Source organism: Balaenoptera physalus (genome assembly GCF_965194825.1).
Source record: "Balaenoptera physalus genome assembly, chromosome: 18".
Taxonomy (NCBI): Eukaryota; Metazoa; Chordata; class Mammalia; order Artiodactyla; family Balaenopteridae; genus Balaenoptera; species Balaenoptera physalus.
In genome coordinates this window covers 30,339,637-30,354,791 of record NC_138899.1, presented here as the reverse complement: position 1 = coordinate 30,354,791, position 15,155 = coordinate 30,339,637, and the positions used below count along the sequence as shown (strand labels likewise).

General features: G+C 39.5%; 1 long non-coding RNA gene across 1 annotated transcript in view; it reads right to left on the bottom strand.

The window, feature by feature from the left end:
- Window positions 1–7,140: 7,140 nt before the first annotated feature.
- Window positions 7,141–15,155, bottom strand: part of LOC309647486 — a 527,314-nt gene continuing 519,299 nt past the window's right edge. The window contains exon 3 of the long non-coding RNA XR_014256076.1: window positions 7,141–7,447. This is a non-coding gene — a long non-coding RNA (uncharacterized lncRNA). The remainder of the gene's footprint in view (window positions 7,448–15,155) is intronic.

Sequence of the window (15,155 nt, the reverse complement as noted above, 5' to 3'; positions counted from 1 at the left end):
CAATAAACTCTGGGAAATAAAACTCTTTCTGCAGAAGAATCGATCATACTTATCTGGCTTGGAGCCAGTTCTGAAACAAAGGGCTAACTCACTGGATATAGTACTGTTTCTAAACTAAGTGATACAGAATGTTCTTCATTGTCAGAAAGTGATAAAAATAAATATGGTGATTAGATACCCATTGTGTTTATCAGGAACTCCAAAGCAGAAAAACTATTGTTGGAAATTCTGTGATCACTATAAAAATAAACTCAAAATAAATTAAAGAATTCAAAGCTGCAATTCTCAATCAGGTGTCTCTAAACTAAATAATGAATGGGGAAAGAGACTTTTAATTAAAAAATTCTAATAAAAAGCATATGTCTACTATGCAAAGACCAACTTATTTGGTGGATATTTCTTGGGAAACAAAACTTTTAAAGATTGGGCACATAAAGGTATAAATGGAAATAATAAATGTAGAAAGGTTAAAAATGGTGAAAAGTTTGCTTCAAGGTGTTCATTATTCAAAAAGAAACTGGGTTCCTTGGATCTAATTGCATTTTATAAGATAGACTTGAGCATATCATTGAGGATAGTGGACCCCAACTTTTTAAATGCCCCAAGCTCATTTTTTCCCCGAATACACTCAACACAATATTATTTGTAAATTTATCTTATAGTAATTGTGGTGATTCATAATTACAAGACCACAATAAATAACTTTTCATATAAGTGGTATTTCATAAATCAGAGCAGCACATACAAACTATATAAGATTAAAAAAAAGTAGCAGCTATACGTGCAAGAAATGTATGTCATCTACAGACAATGTTTGAGGATATACGCTTTGAAAATATAGATTCTTCCACCCCCCCTTTGTATTAGCTCTCCAAATCTCAGGTGATCCATGGCCCACATATTTGGGATCACGAATTTATTGAGTGAAAACAAGAACAGTGGATGGTTTAAACTCTCCCTCAGATACACTGTGTACACAGATACACTGATGGTTTAAACTCTCCCTCAGATACATTTTGCCTGAAATGTATTCTTTCCTACTTCTGTCTGTGCTGACCACCATTCACAACTGGTGGTACCCATCTTGCTGACTGTGATCCTTGGCAATTTTAGCCTGTGTCTCAACAATATGGTGTGGGACTAGAAAAAAGGAACTAAGGGAGAGCGTCCAGATTCTAGCGCTGGGTTGGGACTTGGGGTTAATCATTTTGACTCTCTTTTTATATGCAACATAAAGACTCCAATGCTCCTGTTATTAACCCAGCTCACAGGGGACCGAGAGGAATAAAGTTAATACGAAGGAACAATCTGAAAGCTTTGGCTGAAGGGTATTATTTAAGCCACTGGAGAAAACTGTCCAATTATGGATAAGAAAGTAGTACGGATGAGAACTTGTGGGTTTTTTCCATTTACGTAAATTAATGGTAAGAGGTCTAGAACATACAATTTTCTTACGTATATTTTATTCCTTCACTAGTAGATAGAAATAAAGGCGCCCAGCCTGCAAGAGAAAGTTGGGAATAGTGGGGCTGAAATTGCTATTCTTGTTATTTTCCCTTCCCTGGAGCTAGCTTCATGCAATTCATGCTTCAGGGTCTGGCTGAACCTCCCAGGGCATTGCAATGCCTAATACTCAGTGGAGTATAAAGATTCTTTGGAAGTTTTTTAGATGAATACATAATAACTTTTCATACATTCACAATACCTCTTATTCCTTGAATTCACAAGGGAGAAACACTAATCATGGCAATGTTAAGTACTGTAATGAGCGCAAGGTAGCATATGGGCCCTGGGGTAAACAATTTCTGTACTGTTGATGTACTTATTTGATTTTCCTGTAAAACGTCCACGACCTGAACCATTGCTGCAGAATACAAATGCAGGTTTTCAATCTAAGCCACACATTAAGATTCTTTCTTTAAAAGAATCCAAGTGTTCTCTGGAAAGACAAAGGAAGGCTAATTAGTGTCTTGGGCCCTGGAAACCAGTGCTTTGCAGTTTAAGTGAGTTTGTGAAGATGAATCCTCTATAAAGAACGCCACAACTTCTATCAAGACACCACCAATATGATTTCATTTCCAGATGCTTCTATTTAGAGTTCAATATCTGCCTGGCATTCTGTTGTATATTATCACATCATGAAGGTATTGAGGTATGATTTCTTGTCTTCAAAGAAACACATAATATTTACAATATTCATATAATTCCTGAGAGTTCACAGAAGACATATAAACATATAAGATGCAAACTTAAATGCCTCAGGGGCCAGGCAGATAGCGTCAATGTGTGGTGCTGCCTGGTATAAGACAGTAGGGTGTGGTGGGGACTGTGGCCAACTGGGAGATGCATTACCCTCAAGTTCAAAGTCACATTTAAAGAAAACTGCTCTGCTATTCAAATGAAACATGTACGTGGGACACATTTACCCTGTTGACTTCTTTTCAGATACACACAATCTCTTTTGAGCCTCTAGCAATTGTTCAAAGTTGACTATAGACACCATTTTGCAAAAGAGGAAACAGAGGCTCTGTGAGGTAAAAGTCTCGGGCAAAGTAACTCAGCGAGTAACTGGGAAAGCAAGAATAAGAAATTGAAGTTCTGTGGACCCAAGCCCAGTTATTTTTGTAAAAAATTAGTAGAGTAGGAAGGGGCAGAAATTGCTATTTACTTTGAGACTTACTCACTCTTCTCATATCTAACTCATCACCCAAGGGCTCCTCCACTGATTTTGGTTGCCCTTTCCCCATATTTTTGTACAACATTAAAGAACACAGTATGTGTGTGTAATATCCTCTAGTCAACATGCTTCTGATTTGTCAGAAGTCTCTGGGCTGCTTTCAATACATTGATTTGCTCTCCAAAGACAAGAAGAAATTGCTGAGGAAAGTAGCTTGATGCAAAAGGTTGCTGCTGTCATCTGAGCAGGCTGGTCAATCCAGGGTGGACCCAATGCAGAGCTGCAGACCTCACTAGGGCTGACTGTGTAGGATGCCTCAGAGCGTGGGTACATGTCACAGACATGAGGAGCTATCCTTATAGCCAGTTCAGGTGGCAAAATATAGGCTTCAGAATCAGAAAGAGTTGGGTACAAAACATCTAGTCCTGGGTGGCCAGGGCAATCTAATGAAACCTTCAATATCACTTTTGTTGTTTGAAAATGGAGGAGACAATTATCGTGGGGCTACATAGGTGAATGTATTTGGAACAGGCGTTGGGCAGTTGTTACTGAATACTAGATGCTCAGTAAATGCTGGTTCTCTTCTCTCCCTCTTCCTTTCCCCTGGCTTCATGCCCAGTGGAGGAGGCTTAGGCCACACTGGTAAAATGAGAAGTTGGGAGAAGATGTGCTTTGGGAGCTGGAAGACCACAGTCCTCATTGCCACGACCCATACAGTGTTGACAGGGACAATATCTGCCTTGGGATGCTCCAAATACTTTGTCACTCTTAAGGGACAGTGAGTAGGAAGGAAGTTATGGAAAGTGAAGTAGAATTTCTGTAAACTGCTGGCGTAAAATCTCTGACAGGGTCACATGCAGATTAGCATAATTTTTGTTCTATTTTGGTCCTGTGAGATACTTATTTGAGTTTCATTGTGCCCATTGTGCGGCTTTTGTTCTGAGGCTATGGGTTTAATTATTTAGTTATTTATGAGTGCATCTGGGCATAAATGCCACAGTTTTATTTCAGTGACAAATTTATGGTCAGTGAATTTTAGTAATGAATGAATAAATTATTTCTCTTTCATAAATGCCCCTGCAATTTGTGATTTCCATGGCAATTCATAATACTTAAGAAAGGTTCTTTACTAGTTGAAAAAGCCAGTGCTAATGGAATCAGGAAAGGGGAGATTTTAAATTGCTTTAATTAACTGTGTTAATTAATATCCAGCATGTGTAAGATATTGAATTGGCTTTGGCTGGCTCGATTAGAATTTAGTTGCTTAAAATCTGTCTAACATATAAATGTTCTTTGTTAAAGGACATTCTAATTCTTTTGTGAAGTAAATGGCAGGAATAAAAGGATTTCCTCTTCTGTAATCTTTGATTCCTGGTATGTTATTGAAATAATGAAATTACTGAAATTCGCCAAAAAAAAAAAAATCAGCACATGCAAGCAAATCCACATCTTGGCTTTCTAATAAAGAAACCCTTAAAGCCACATTGTGATGTGATTTGAAGGAATTAGGGACGCTTATGACTGATTGCCTATTTCAAATCTTTTTCGAGAAGAATCAACACAAACAAAGAAATTTAAATAAACCCTATTCTCCACAAATCACTGCACAAAGTGGACTGGGGCAAAAAAAAAAAAGACAAAGAAGGCTAATCCCTGCTCCCATGGAGCACACAACTGAGTGAAGATGGGAGACTCACAGTTACTCAAATGAGGAGTTGGGAAGAGTGTTTGAAGAAGGAGGAGATGCTGAGTATGGTCTCTGTGCGGAAGGAACAGACTGTTTCCTTGAGGATAGTGAATGCCCTAATTTTAGATCCTCCTAGGCTTAGCATATGTTTCCTCAATGGAAAACATCGAGACTCATTCTTGATTTTTCTTTTTCTTCACACTCACATCCATTTCATCAACAATTCCCATCAGCTTCACATTCAAAATATGTATCGAATCTACACACTTCTTATCACCTCTACCAATACCACATAGTCCAAACCCCTGTGCAGATTTCCTATTTCATCTAACTCTTCCCAGGGCCTGGAGAGAGTTAGCAAGTGCAAAGGCCCTGGGCCCTGGATATTCCCTCCGCTGGAATAATTTCCCTTTAGATATTCTCAGGACTCATTTGCTACCTCATTCAGGTTTCTGATCAAATGGTACCTCCTCAAAGAGACTTACCTGACTGCCCTATCTAAAAGAACCTCTTGCTATGTACTTGTCTGACTTTTAAAAAATCATGGTACCTGTATCAGTCAGGGTTTAAGCACAGAATTACGTATATATATTATATAGATATAATATATATATAGTATTTGCATCTGGCACTTAGTGTCCCCAGGGCGGTGGTCAGGAGGGGAAGATGGATGTGGAGTGGGGAGACCAAGGGTTGGCTGGAACCCACAAACATGACCTGGAACCCCATGGGGATGTACTGAAGCCTGTATGCATGTTTTTTTTTGCCACTGGCCCTGCTGACAAGGGTATCCTGCAGAAGCCAAGGCACTTCATCAGGGAGCTAAACACACGCACCTGCCCAGGAGTCACTGGCTCAGGTGTTAAAGAAGCAGCAGGAGGATAGGGAAAGGCAGTCCAGCTACTGCTCTGTGCCCCTGGGGTATCTCAGCAGATCAGCCACAATGGGTGTGAGCTACAAACAGGCAGCTGCTTCCCTCTGCTCTCTACATCTCCCGGAATCTTCCTGTGGTCTAATCAGAGAGACACAAGAAATGGAATTCTAGAAAATGTAATTCAGCCCAGCCGAACTGACATGTTACAAAGCCATCACGGTATCTATAGTACCTAACATTGTGCTATATATTTATTTGTTCCATGAAAGCAATTATTTTTTTCTTCTCAACAGAGCAGATTCAGATATGTGATTTGTAACAGAATCTTTCTAGATTGTTACCTAATTTCCATACATCTCCCCCATCAGCCTGTTGCTACTGTCTAAAATAATATTACTGATTCTTTCCTTGGTGTTATTAAGAATTCGTCACCAATTTGACAATGCCACGATGACCTCCTCATTCAACTGACTAATGTGACAATTTTGTGCTAAGTGTCAACAAATACTTCATTTCGTCCTCACAACTCTGAAAGTAGATGTTATTATCTCCATTTTACAGATAAGGAAACTGAGGCTTAGGGAGGTTAATACCCCAGTGAGGTCACATAGTTAGTAACAGAGCCCTGCAGGATTTGAACCCAGGTCTCATTAATTGCGAAGTTTGTTCTATTAAACTCTAAATGTGGGTAATTATAGTGTAAGTGTTGGACTAATTGAGATCACTGTTATCCTTTTGAGAAGTGGGAATCAGCCACCGGCGTCTGGGTCTAGTATTCTACAGTGTGAGGCAGGATGAGAACCTGCGGGTCATTGCATTGTATTGATCTAAAGCTAAAGTAGTTGAAACCAAATGGGTGGCAAAATCCAGAAGATGGGCTAATGTAACACATGTGATCAAATAAAATCAACAAAAATGGTTCAAAGGATTGGTCCCTGACAGGAATTATTGATTTAAGTGGGAACAAGTTAATATGGATTTGACAGCAAATCTAGGTTCTAGGCAGCCCTTAATGAGTGGACTCTTGGAAGATGGGTAGAAATTGCACATCTTCAATATCTATGTTTTTCCTCTCTTTCCCAGACACATAGCTGAACTACATTTCCCAGATCCTTAGCAGTTACTCTGGGGCCATTTGACCAAGTTCTGCCTAATGGAATATGGGTAAAGTGAAGCCTGTCCTTTCCCCGCCTGACTCATAAAAAGCTCTATGCGTGACCCTCATCTCTTCTTTCTGTACTGCCGCATCCCCAGAAGTCACTTTATTTTTAAAAATAAATTTATTTATTTATTTGTTTATTTTTGGCTGCGTTGGGTCTTTGTTGCTGCACGCAGGCTTCCTCTAGTTGTGGCGAGTGGGAGCTACTCTTTGTTGGGGTGCACGGGCTTCTCATTGCAGTGGCTTCTCTTGTTGTGGAGCACGGGCTCTAGGTGCTTGGGCTTCAGTAGTGTGACTCGCAGGCTCAGTAGTTGTGGCGCACAGGCTTAGTTGCTCTGCAGCGAGTGGGATCTTCCTGAACCAGGGCTCAAACCCATGTCCCCTGCACCGGCAGGCAGATTCTTAACCACTGCGCCACAAGGGAAGCCCCAGAAGTCACTTTAAAGTAAATGTACTTTAAGAATAAAGCAGTCTGGAAGCCTGGGTCCCCCTATTATTCATTGCTTCTCGCTCACCACTCCTCACCCTGCCTCACTGACTTATGTTGGACTGTGGCATGAGAGAGAAATAAACCTTTGTTGAGTTAAGCCACTGACTGAGAATGTGGACTTTTGGTTATATAAGCCAATGCTATTTATTCTGTAAGAAAAGCATGCACAGTGGCTCAAGCTCAATTCTCCTCGAAGTATCAGTGCTGCCACTGGATTTTCTGCCCGTTCTCTCCTATTACTTTCTACTTTTATTTTTATTTATTTATTTATTTATTTTTGGCTGTGCTGGGTCTTCGGTTCGTGCGAGGGCTTTCTCTAGTTGCGGCAAGTGGGGGCCACTCATCGCGGTGCGGGGACCGCTCTTCATCGCGGTGCGCGGGCCTTTCACTATCGCGGCCCCTCCCGTTGCGGGGCACAGGCTCCAGACGCGCAGGCTCAGTAGCTGTGGCTCACGGGCCCAGCTGCTCTGTGGCATGTGGGATCTTCCCAGACCAGGGCTCGAACCCGTGTCCCCTGCATTAGCAGGCAGATTCTCAACCACTGCGCCACCAGGGAAGCCCTCTCCTGTTACTTTCAATACCAGAACTCAAAGGTGTCCAAGCGCCTAATGATAATCAGACCTTAGATGCCAGAACCAGGAGCTAAAGCACAGGCTCCCTGAGTCTAGGTCAAAGCACAGCTCATATTCAGCATTTGTGTCTGCTTGGGTCCTTGAAGAAAATAGCAGGCCTTTGATGGGAAAGAGGATTGTAAATTCTGAGAGGTTGCAAATCACATCACATAAGATTTCATATCTTGTGTTGAACTATGCTGGTGGGTGAAGAATTGATGAGATAGAAAGGAGGGAACTTTTGTAGTTTTGGAAAAGAACGGCCACAATAAATGTGGTGTATAAAATGAGTGGACCCTGAGAGGCAAGTACAGACAATGAAAGAATTAAATTGTGAGTTGAAAGATCAAAAGAAAGCAGTGAATGCAGAGAAAGGAATAGATGAAGAGATGCTTTGAAGGAAATAAAACAAAGTTGGTGATGATAAGCATTAAAGATGGGAGGGAGGTGAGTCAAAGGTAACTTAAAAGTTTCAAGGCTTGAAGATTTGGGAAAATAAATGGTAGTGCCATTGGCAGTGACAGCAAATATTTGGAAGAGACATAATTTTTTTATCGCCATTTAGTTGACCTATGATGTTGGTTTCAGGTGTACAACATAGTGGTTCAATATTTCTATACATTACAAAATGATCTCCACAATAAGTTAGAAACCATCTGTCACCATACAGTTACTATTACAATATTGTTGACACTATCCCCTATCCTGTACATTACGTCTCCATGACTTATTTATTGTATGAATGAAAGTTTGTACCTCTTAATCCCCTTCACCTATTTTGTTCATTTCCCCACCCCCTTCTCCTCTGGCAACCACCAGTTTGTTCTCTGTATCTCCAACCCTGTTTCTGTTTTGTTTGTTTTGGTTTTTAGATTCCACGTATAAGTGAAATCATACTGTAATTGTCCTTCTCTGTCTCACTTATTTCACGTAGCATAATAATTTCTAAATCCATCCATGTTGTTGGCAAGATTTCATTCTTTTTAAAGACTGAGTAATATTCCTTTGCATATATTTACCATATCCTCTTTATCCATTAATCTATCCTTGGACACTTAGGCTGCTTCCGTATCTTGGCTATTGCAAATAATGCTGCAATGAACATATGGGTTCATATATCCTTTTGAATTAGCATTTTTGTTTTCTTCAGGTATTTACCCAGGTGTGGAATTTCTGGATTGTATAATAGTTCTAGTTTTAATTTTTTGAGGAACCTTTATACTGTTTTCCATAGTGGCTGCACCAATTTACTATCCCACCAACAGTGCAAGAGGGGGTCCCCTTTCTTTACATCCTCACCAACACTTTTGTTGTCTTTTGATGATGGCCATCTGACAGGTGTGAGGTGATATCTCATTGTGTTTTTGATTTGCATTTCCCTGTGGCTTATTGATATTGGAGCATCTTTTCATGTGTCTGTTGGTCATCTGTATGTCTTCTTTGGAAAACGTATATTCAGGTCCTCCGCCCATTTTTTAATTGGATTTAAACCCTTCGGGTTTTCAAAGCCAGACATTCTGTGGGCTCGTCTTCCCTGTGCAGCACCCCCAGGCTGGGGGGCTCGATGTGGGAATCAGATTCCTGCCTCCTTTGGGAGAACTCTGCAGCTGTGATTTTCCTTCCACTTTTGGGTCACCTTGCTGGGGGCGGGGGTCCAGACTAGATGCCCCTTTTGTTGTTGCTCCTTCTTTATATCTTTTGTTATGGAAAATCCTTTCTGCTAGTCTTCAAGTCACTCTCAAATATAGTTGCTCTGTAAGCAGCTGTAATTTGGTGCGTCCGTGGGAGGAGGTGAGCTCAGGATCTTCCTGCACCACCATTTCGTTCCAGATTCCAGGAGAAGAATAATTCTTGATGGAAACGTGATGATTTTTTGTGTGTGTGTGTGTGTGTATGTAGAGTTTCAGTGACTGAGACATTTAGAAATGTCCAGTAAGCAGTTGATAAATTACTTTCTAATCAGGCTGACTTTTCTTTTTCTTTCAAGTATAGTAAAAACTAGGCTTCTGATTATTGGAGTCTTTTTTTTTTTTTTTTTTTTTCAAAACTGAAGTTAAACTAATACTTTCCAGGCATTTGATATATACCTTATGATGGTGACAATGCTTAATAACTCCATCATTTTGCTGCTGTCTCTTGTTCTAGTTCCCTTCCCACCACAATAATTAAGGATTCTATACTTTGCCCACACTGCTAATGTATTTATAAAGCATGGCCCTGCTGCTCTTTCATGCCCTTGCTAGTTGCAATGTATTTTGTGACGTGGCCTTTTGACTTGGCCTATGCTTGTGTCAAATTGTCTTATACACGTCCTTGATCTTTTGCCCTGCTAACATTTTACATACTATTACATTTCAGAGTTTGGAATCTTCAATCATGCAGTAAACACTGATGCTGCATTAATTTTAAATTCAAGAGATTGAAAAAGAGGGAGATTGAAAAAGAGGTCAACTTGGATCTAGAGATTGACTGAATTTCTTTAGGAGGCAGAGCACCTTGAATGCCTGCATTTCAACCAGATGATTTGTGAGTGACCCTTGTGGCTGATATTCAAAGAAAGAAATTACTGCTTTGGAGGTGAGAGCCAAGATAGTGCCTCACTGCTGGCCAGTTTCTCATCATCTTTGGAAAATAAAGGTAGAGAATATCAAGGACTGTTTGGACCAGAAGAACCTGGTTGGTTAGGACCCCATTGGATCTCCAGATTATGCCAGGAGAACGGGAGTGTGTGCTGTGAGCAGCCAGTTAGTGATTTTTCATCTCCCTACACATAGCAGAAATATTTGGAAACAGCTCCGTCCTCTCCCTGAACTCAATTTCACTGGCCTTACTGCTCAATGCTGTCTTTTCTTCAGTGCCTTTCACATGAACAGTGCAAATCCAACAGAACCAACTGTCACTGAGTTTGGTGATTGTCAGCAAGGGGGGTGAATGTCTCTTTGATGGGTGTTTTGATGTGCTTGTTTAAATGTGCCCTTTGTCCACTGATGCTTGCGGAATGACCTCTTGTTGTCTCAAAGGCTGGCCTCTCTTATTTCTGCATGGGAAGTAGAAGTGTGTTCTTCCTCCCACCCATTTCAAGTCTTGTCAAAGCAGACATCGAGATGAATATTTGCCCTTCCCTCCCTTCTCAGGCCAGCTCTGCAAACTAGTAACATTATTGACATGGACTGTATAGATATAAAAACAAAGAGATAAAATGATACTTAGTACTAATGAGCATAGGGTAAAAGAATATATGTCTGCAATATGACCTGAGCTGTGCACAAACAAATGCACAATGATATTTTTCAGATTATCAGTGGACAGAGGGCATATCAGAATAAACTGGGGGACTCTTCTTCAAATATACTTACCAAGGATACATCTCCTCTGTGACAAACAATGACAGATGATACAGCTAGAAATGCACTGTGTATATGACCAGCATAGAGGAGAAAAAAGTTGAGCACCAAATCCTGTGTGATTGATTAGAATAAGATAAGAAAATCTTTGTTCAGGTTGCAGTCTTTATTGATAGCAGATCAGAATCTGAGTATGAAAATCAGACCAAATATACTCGTAGAACTCAACATTTCTATGTATATGGACTTAGAATTAGATTAGGCTTCTTTATGCCTCAGGTTTAATAAGATTAGAAAATCGTGTTGCAATTTTGCATGTTTAGATGAGAAGGGATAGTAATACTTACCATGTGGCTCAAAATCCTCATTTCACGGAGGAGAGTTCTGAGGCCTAGAGAAATTAAGATCGTCCATGGTCAAAGTGGTGTAATGGCAAAAACTTAGGCTTTGGAGACACAACAGTCTGAGCTTGATTTCTTGACTTGCCATTTGACCTTGAGCAAGTTTCTTACCTTTGCTTAGTCTTAGTTCCCTGATTTGTAAAATCAAGATGTTAATCCCTGTCATTCAAGTTTATTGGAAAAAAATAAATCAGCTAACATCTCCAAAACAGTTATAGGCATGTAGTAGGCTCTGAACAAAGGGGGACTGCTAGTATTATTATATATGCTGAGAGAAGACAGATTTGGGAATAGAATCTATATCAACATTATAGGATAGAGCTTTTGTTTTTCTACCTCATATAGCTCATAAATCAAGTTTCTATCAGTGAAAACTAGCACTTATGGAGAGTTTGCAAACACTTTCACATCTGCTACTCATGACTAGATGGAGGGGCCAGTATTACAATCCAGCTGTAATGGTAGGGAACACTGACTTTTAACTTTAGGTTAAATGACTTGCTCAATAATGCTAATAAGGAATAGAGTTGGGACTGAGTCCAAACTCGGGTCTTCCCCTACCCTGAACCATTCCAGATTTGCTCCTTTATAATCGATGTTACATGGCTCGCCATTTCCTCCATTCCCTAATTAAAGTGCTGTATCAGTGCTCCACAAACATACTCTATTTCTTATTTTATATATATATTTGAAATGGTAACATAACTGGTATATTGAATTAGTTGAACACTATAGGGTGCAAGTAGAAAACAATTTTATCTCATTATCTCAAACATTGTGGATATTTCGCTCCTGTAACTAGGATAAAAGCTCAGCCAGCCACTGATGTTTCCAGGCAATCTTAGATAATAAAATTTCAACTGACCTTCCAGCCATGATGGTAATTGGTACCTGACTAGCTCTTGCAACGTAAACAACTATAAAGCGAGACAAATATATATGGAACAACTGGTTTCAGATGATGGATGACAGGCAGCAATGGACTGTAATCCCTAGAAAAGGAAAACACATGATCCTTATGATTACCCCAGAGTTTTGACTGAAGGCACTTTCAGACCATGGCACAGGAATTTGAAACCCTAGCAAAGTATGACAGTCTCACTGAATGGAGGAGCCAGAGTTTGGGGCTGCTGAGGCTGGAACTTGTAGGAATGGATATCTGAAAGAAGGCAGCTGGTCGGAAAATAAGCTTCAGAAATCTGCCTAGGGGTCCGCTTGAATCGTTGGCCAAATACTAATCTCCATGTACAGGGAGAGACACGGCAAGGCTTGACAGCAAGCAGCTACTTAGGGAACCGTGAGCTGACCTGAGATTTTTGAGATCACAGAGTTCAAGGAAGCATTAGAATTCTGACCAACCAAAGTAGAGAGGTCTTGCTGAAACTTCAAGTATTCAATTGAAACCCCATAAAGGCCACATCTCAGATGTTGGGCTACTCTGGCCTTAGAGAAAGAAGTAGGAAAGTGTGCCTTATACCTGTAGAAAAAAAATGAAATGGAAGCAGACCCAGAGATGACAGAGATATTGGAATTAGCAGGAAAGAACTTGAACAGCTATTATAAATATATTCAATAATTTAAAGGAAAATATTGTCATACTTAGTGATGAACAGATGGATAATCTCAGTAGAGAAATTGGAACTATAAAACAAGAACCAAATGAAACATTAGAACTGAAAAAAAAAAAGGAAATGAAAAATTCACTGGACTAGCTTAACGGAAGATTGAACACTTTAGAAGAAAATATCAGTAAACTATCCAAATTGAATGACAGGAAAAGAGCCTGAGAAAAGGAACAGTCTCAGAGATCTGTGAGGCAACATTAATCGGTCTAACTTATGTGTAACTGGAGTTCCCAGAAGAAGGAAGAGTGAGACTGAGGCAGAAAAACAAGGATGAAATAATTAGCAAAAATTTTAAATTTGATCTTTAAATTTTGGAACAGGGGAAGGAAGTTCACTCTTAAAACTTCTTTTCAAAATTGTACTGGATGTATTAGAACTAGTAAGTGAATTTAGAAAGGTTGTAGGATTCAAGATCAATATACAAAAACAATTGCATCTCTATATACAAGCAAGAAACAATTGGAAAATGAAATTAAAGGACAATTCTATTGTCAATAGCATCAAAAAATATAAAATACATAGGAATAAATTTAATGAAAGAAGTGTAAGACCTCTATACAAAACACCAAAAAAAAAGATTGCAAAAAGGAATAAGAGACCTAAATTCATGGTGAAATATACCATTTATGGATCGCAAGATTTAATATTGTTAAGAAATCATTTCTTTCCAAATTGTTCTATAGATTCATACAATGACAATTGAAATCCAAGCAGTTTTTAAAAAATAGAAACTGACAAGCTGATTTATATGGAAATGCCAAGGACTTAGAATAGCCAAAACAATTTTAAAAATAAAGAACTTAGACTACTTGATTTCAAGATTTACCTTAAATTATTATAATCAAACATTATTATTTATGTAAGGATAGACAAATAGGTCAATAGGATGGAAGAAAAGAGTCCATAAATAGACCCACAGGTGTATGTTGTTATGGTTTTAAAGATGACTACAAATTCTTAGATACACGTCCCATCAGGATGTGGGGTTCTCTTGAATCTAGATGGGACTGCGATTACTTGGACCAAAAGAATATGATGGAAATGAAACTGTATAATTCCTGAGAGTAAGTCGTAAGAGGCAAAACACCTTCTGCCAGGTTCTCTTGGGACACTCCTTCTGTGGGAAGCCAGGCTTATGTAAAAAGTTTGACTACCCTGTGGCTACTATGCTGGAGAGGTCATGTGTAGATATTTTGATGGACATTCTCAGCTGAGCCCCTGGCAGCCAGCCAGCATGCCAGTCATGTGAATGAGCAATATTTGACCCTGAGCCTAACTGAACCTTCAGAATTCTACAGCCCCATGCAACACCTAAGTGTATCCACCTGAGAAACTCCATGAATAAACTCCAGCAGAGCCTTTCTCAGACTGCTGACCCATAAAATAGCAAAGTAAAATTCTTGTTCTAAGCCAGTCATTCCAGTGGTAGTTTGTTATGCAGCAGAAGTAATTGGATAATTTAGTGGGTAAATGAGAGTCTTTTCAAGAAATGGTGCAAGGAAAACTGGATATCTGTATGGAAAAAAAGAACTTCAACACATACTTTGTACTATACGTAAAACAGTTCAAATTGGAGGATCGACTCAAGTGAAAGAACAAAATATGTAGAGCTTCTAGATAAACACATCAAACTATATTTACGTAATGGAATATATTCAGCAATAAGGAAGAAAAATAACTCACTGATACGTGTAACATCAGGGATGTATCTCAACAACATTACCTTGAGTAAAATAAGCCAGACATGAAAGAGTACATATTATATGAATTTATTTATATAAAGTTCTAGGACAGGTAATCTACAGTCATATTGAACAGTAGTTGCCTCTGCAGAAGGGATGAAATTCTGGCACTGGTTCCCTCTGTTTATGGCAGGTCCCTAACACTGATTATTTTTCTTTCAGGTGCTTTTGTGACTTCCACAGAAATACTCCTGCTGGTGCTCTCTAATTGTAATTGTCATGATTTGAGTCTCAGCCTTTGTATATGCAGTGACCCATCCCATGCTAAGTCTCTCTTTAGGGTTCCATCATACATTCAGGGTAAAGTTTACTTTAAGGCAGCTCCAGGTCAGCTTTCTTCCCCATGTGGTCCACATCTCACCAATGAAAATGCTCACAAATATTTGTCCCACCAAGAACTGCAGTTTGTTCCCAGTGCAGGACTTTAGTCTTTAGCCATGGACTTCAGCTTCTTGCCTCAGGCTTTTTCAAGCATGGTTCTGACATCAGTCTTGGACCCCAGATATGCCAGGCAGTCAAGGTCAACTGCTCTTAGCCATTCACTA